Source organism: Brachionichthys hirsutus, chromosome 17 (assembly GCF_040956055.1).
Source record: "Brachionichthys hirsutus isolate HB-005 chromosome 17, CSIRO-AGI_Bhir_v1, whole genome shotgun sequence".
Classification (NCBI taxonomy): domain Eukaryota; kingdom Metazoa; phylum Chordata; class Actinopteri; order Lophiiformes; family Brachionichthyidae; genus Brachionichthys; species Brachionichthys hirsutus.
In genome coordinates this window covers 6233310-6239449 of record NC_090913.1, presented here as the reverse complement: position 1 = coordinate 6239449, position 6140 = coordinate 6233310, and positions in this window count along the sequence as shown.

The following is a 6140-nucleotide window of genomic DNA, read 5'->3' as shown; positions in this document are numbered from 1 at the left end:
CACACGGCCCAGTTGGTCGTGTAAATGTGCTTCCGTAAACAACGAGACCTTAGCAGTCACTGGGAAAACCAAAACACCCTCCCTTCTGAAGCGCACCCAAGCAAAACACTGAAACAAGACGTGGAGCTCGCCGTGATCTTGTAAGTCTTGCAGTGCTAATTGGGATTGGCACACAGTAAAACACTTAAAGGACTAACGACGTATATTATTCACATTTTAGCTGGTTTCAAAACAAGATACAACTTCATTTTTTTTGCGGCTAGATGCTGATGAATTTTTATTTGATCTGTTTTCCTATTCCTTATAATAAATTATATTACAGTGATGCTGAATGAATTATTCTCATTGAAATGTAGACACAGTGGCATTGTGTGTAGCGCTGTCGCCTCACAGCACGAAGGTACCGGGTTCGAATCCTATCCGTTTGCATGTTTCCCCCCTGTCTGCGTGGGTTTTCTCCAGGTTCCTCCAAAAAAAATGCCATTTAGGTGAATCGATTAATCCGAATTGTCCTTAGGTGTGTGCGTGAGTGGTTGTCTGTCTCCGTGTGGTGACTCATTCAGGGTGTGCCCTGCACCTCGCTCATAGCAAGCTGACTCCAGCAACACAACCGTGACCTGCAAGGTGGGAAAAGCGGCTGCAGACGAGACAGACGATCGTCTCATCTACAAGAAGATGGATGGATGGATGGATGGATGGATGGATGGAAACACAATCGCATTAATTTGTAGGCATTTCCTGTTGCTTGTTGCTGGTTCATTTGATATTGCTGGAAACTTTGGCATCGTGAGTAGAATTTTACAAGTTCTGTGGGTTTGAGAAAAACCCAAGACAAGCCTGCCAGAGGCTTTGTGGGAAAGAAAGTCATCTAGATGCAATTCTATTAGGCCAAGGCGAGTGAGCCTCAAGACTGCTGGCTGATTGGAAAGCCTTGTTTGAATCCGCTTGACAGTTATGATTGCAGCTACAAAGATTTGCCCTTTAGGCATAAGCTGCAAAGGACCTCAATCCACATCCGCATCACCTGGGAAGCTTTATATCAGAGGCGAGACCATTGGGACACAGTAATAAGGGACCACTGTCCCATATCGAGATGGTTTGCTTATACAAACTCTCACCAGTGAATGAACACATGTAATAACACGGTGATGTCTGTCCCCGCTGTGCTGTCGGCTGGATCTATTCCTCATCTACTGAACTCTGAGGGCGGAGAGAGGGGTTGCCTGAAAGATGAGGAGTCAAACATGGCTGTGAAAGAATTTGCCCATTCCCTTGTGGCTCTGTGTCTCTGTGTGTGTGTGTGTGTGTGTGTGTGTACTCATACATGTAAATATATGGGCTGGTGTGATTATTCTTCTCCTGCAATTACTCAAGGTGGAAGGGGAAACCCTTCAGTTCACATTCAGAAGACTTTTCAAATAAAATCAAAACCTTCATTGCTTTTCTTTCTCTTTTTTTTTCTACCGCTGGCCCAGATTAGCTGAGCGAGCCAGCTGGGTTTTATCCGTGTACAGTCTGCTGATCTACTCATAATAGCCCATTTACTCGGCTCTGCTCGGAACTACGCCACGGCACGCAGAAACAGGACCCAGCTGCTGGTGTGCCTGTGACCTGGTATCTAATTGCTTTTAATGGCACAAACAGCTCGAAAATGTGGTTTCTGGAGGAGGGGAGGTGGTGGTGTTGGTGGTGAGGGGAAGCTGGGAGCAAAGAGATGGATGGCTGACACATAGGCATGCAGACTCAGACACCAAGGAAGACATTAAGTTAGTGTATTTGAATTTCTCTGAACCACACATAATTGTTTGCAGAGCTTGAATGACATCACAGCATTGATTTTCACTCATGGACTTTCATGGACTGAAAGATCAAGAGTGTAGTTCAAAGCAAAACACGCCATCGGAGATCCAGAACGGAGCTTTACACCCCAGAAATTCAGGCTTTTGTAAAGCTCCATCCGCTAAAGGCACAGTAAGAGGTTGAAATGTGTGCTGTTGTTTAGATAACTTCCAAATGTAAAGCTGAATAAGCCCATTAAAACGGCATGAAACCAGACGGATTTATGGATTCTGACACATAGGCTATCAGATGGCAAATGTGCTAACAACACAGCTGAGACCTGGCGTCCCAGAGAGATGGTAAATCCTGCAGCTTCGATTACCCCCCCCAAGTGTGTCTTGCAGCAATGCTTTGAACAAAGTCAAAGATTGTGTTAGAAGGACTGAGCAGAGTCTGATATAAATCCACTCAGCTTTTTTCCCCATTCAAGAAGGTTAAAAATATTTGTCTTTTGGTTAACATAGTGAGAAAAAAAAAGTGTAAATTATTTTTTTAAGCAATGGTTTGAGCCAGGAGACCTAAAGCGCATTAATAGACATATTGTATCGTATTTATTTAATTCATATCTCAATTATATGCTAGTCTTAATTCTACATTAGGACAATAATTCATTCATTGATTGATACAATGTCAAATTATCCTCACCAATGATTCTCATCTATTTGAAGTAGATCGGAGGGGCTACTTTTTCTTGGTTGGTACGCTCTCTGACAAATAAACACTGTATGGACTAGAACATTTCACGGGATCTAAGTTAGACCAAGACCCATCTTCAGATTTCTTTTCGTCAAGATCTATTCAGCAGTTTTTCTGTAATCCTGCTAATAATCAGACAGACAAACAGGCAAATGCCATCAAAACCATAACCTCCTTAAAATAAAATAAAAAAATGAGGGAGAAAATGCAAGGCATACAGTAGAAAAGGTCAAATGAAAAAGAGCAAAATGAAAGAATAGAAATGAAAAGAAGAAGAAGAACTCAGGGTCGAACTTGTCGAACGCCCTTCTCCTCACACTCAACTTATCAGTGTGTAAGCTGCACATTTTTTTTACAGTGCTCCAGGACGCCAAAGGAATCAAAACTGGGAGATCTGGCATTCATCTACATTCTTGCTGGTTTTTCGCTTCTGCTCTCCCTTTTTCCTTCAAGAATATTAGCCAGATGGAATTTCAAGGGGCATAAAAGAAACAAAGCACGAACCGTTCGAGCAACAAAATCCCAAGCGAGAGAGCGGCCAACAGGGATCCCTATCCCTGCCGTGTGGTTGCAATGTTTTTGTCCGCCCTTCGCCTCTGATTACCATCATGTCTCTCAAGAGGTTTGGGGGGGGGGGGGGGGGGGGGGGCAGAATGCATCTCAGTTTAAGTCTGTTTTTAAAGATTCCAATGAGTGTGTTGGTATTTTTTTACAATATTTACAATCTAATGACGATTCAGTTCTGATGTAGTGTTGAAACAAAATGCATCTAAACTTTAAGTTCCATTCATAGATATATAGAATTACTATAGATATTCTGGAAACAGGAGCGATGAGAGCAGTGCGACCAAACCCCACAGGAAACACAGGAATAATGAGCTTCAAGCAGCAAGGGACACTGTACAGAAATGGATAACGATCATGTGTGGGGTAGGCAACATTTCACAAACGACCACAACATCAGCAAGATGTGTTTGACAAGTCATTTCAAAATTACTGAAAATAGATACGCATTGAGGCCTGATGATTGAGGTTTCTGCTTGCAGGCTTGCATTGTGGGGAAGGGAACCCGCCGTAGGGCTACGGAGGAAGGAGAAAGGCCTTCTAAACTTCAAATGAATATGTTGGTTGGTGTATTCTCGGGGGTAGATATTCTGTTCCTGTTTACATACAATATTTGAGTTTAGAGTTTAGCTATATATATTTTTATGAATCAACCAGCTCACATTTTGTCGCTTCGTGCTCATGTTTTTACACCATTTACAACTAGTTAGGCATTTTCTTTTCAATAACTCTTTTACCTGGAGGTTAAGACTTCATTATAGGGTTAATGCATTTGATTAAAAATGCATTAATGACTTTAACCCCTTATCGGGCAAATGACTATTTTTGCTCATTTGATTTTCTACATAATACATATATTAAAAAAAAAAAGGTTTACAACAGAAATAAAATTTTATTATGATCTCCAACAATACTCTAAGGTGTAATTGCTGGAGCAGTGATATCATTGCCAGTATTTTCCTTCCATGCGAAGCTGGTGTGTACATACATGTGAAATTATGAGCATATGCAAAGTCTCTAACTGTCGAATGCTGCAGACGCACGCATAAACACCCTTCGGGACTGGGCCTTCATTGTTGTTGTGTGTCAATTCAGGCATCGCAGGAATTAACACATTATCCGGAGGGTTAACGGAGACGGTTACTGCCCTGTGGAGCCGAGTGGCTTCGTCAGCCACGCTCTAAAACCAAGAAAGTTCAAATCTGGATCTCATTAGGCCTTTAGTTTTCCAGTGTTGGGGGGGGGCGACCATATCCAGACTGCAGACAAAGTCGACCAACAAAGTTTATGTGCTGAGACGCAGCCGAGCCAAGAGAAATAAACTGGATCGCCAATAGAGTGCTCGGTGACCTGAACCACCCTGACAGCAGAGAATGGAAACCCCTTGATTAAAACTGCAGAGGGGTTCAAGTGTCTGACGGCTGCCGGTGGGGAGAAATGCATCATTGGGGGCTTCTTTGTTCAAGGTGGTAATTGGAGCCATCGGTCATTTCCTGCAAAAATGCATCTTAATTGGGAGGAGACTTTACTCCTCGTAGGGTCTTCAAGCGGCCGCTCAATTGTATGGAGGCCCGTAGCCCCCCCTGCTCTACAATTCTTCCCTCCCACCCTCATCTTTCCCTCTGAACTCATTCCTTGACTTACCCTCCCGTCTGAAGCCACTGTGTCATGTGAGCACTTCAAGAGAACACAGATCATCATAAATTGCCCTCAACTGACCCCCCCCCCCAAAAAAAAAAAAAGAAACCCACAGGACTTTGGCTGGAAAATCCAAACAAGCAACATTCTGATGAGTGAGTTGGACTGTCTTCGGTCATGCACAGCAACCCCTGAGCCCAAAAGAGTGATTGGACACTGTAAAGTAAATATCACGCTTCAGTGAGACTATGTGGAAATGTTGAGAGGGATGGAAGTTGAAGAGGAAAGAAACAAATCTGGTGCAGTGTGACAGAGAGAAAAAAAAAAGGACTAAAACAAGATAAAATTGTCATCAGTTAGGAATGTTTCCTTATCGTCACAGAGCTGGGCAGGCTTTTCTGATTGTGAGGCTTATCAGCGGACTGGGCCTGCGGATTGAGTGGTGATGGATTACAAGGGCGGCCATCAGTGTAAAAGCTTTATAAGGAGCGTGGTCTGAAGGTTTTAAGTGATGAAGAAGAGGACCGTAGAGAATATGATAGGCAAGAATGCCGTTTCCAAAACCAATATGCCACACATGTAAGTGTCTCTGCCTCTTAGATCATCAAAGCCTGAACCCTGACAAAGAGCGGAGTCGTCTCTGGAAGTATTTCCAGTCTTACTGCAATGGGAGGAAGTTCAGGTTCAGGTTCATGAATGGGATCAAACTTCAAAAATACATAAAAAAAAATTCAGAATATGATGCCATGAGAGTTATTTTTCCAACTTTCAAATTGTAGGTGGTCCAGAGTTTGAGACTCGATCCCTCCGAACACTCAAAGAACTGTGAAGGCTGTACAAATATTAATACTGCAGCTGAAACTTGAAGCCAACTCTGCCAGTTTAGAGGATCTCTCATCATAACGTGATTCAAATCAGCAGAGGGTTGTAGGTCAGCCGCAAAAATAAACCCTTCACGCACCACTAACGGAGTCAGCTCGGTCACATAACTGGTCCATCGTGGCCGACAGAATCAAGAGCAGCTGGTGCTGCACTAGGAAACAGTGAAACAAAGTCATGCACACACGATCAAGGGCAGATGAGAGTGGTCAGCTCCTCCTCCCTGTGCAGACTTGAATGAGTCCTGCCTATCTGTTAGACCGCTCAGCCTCCGTGTCAGACCCCGGTTTCCTCTCTGCAGCTTTTCTGCGAAGCTTCTGAGCTCATCCCGGCAGGATATTACTCCTCAAAGATCTCCTGATAGGGGGTTTCCTCCCACACGCGGAGCAGACAACAGGGAGTCTGAGAGAAACGTGGAGCATTTGTACGCATCCATGCACCAACATCAAGACCTTCACGAGCCTCAAAAACAAGGCACAAGGAAGCACGTGCATTTATTACGTCGATCTTCCTTTGTGTGCAGG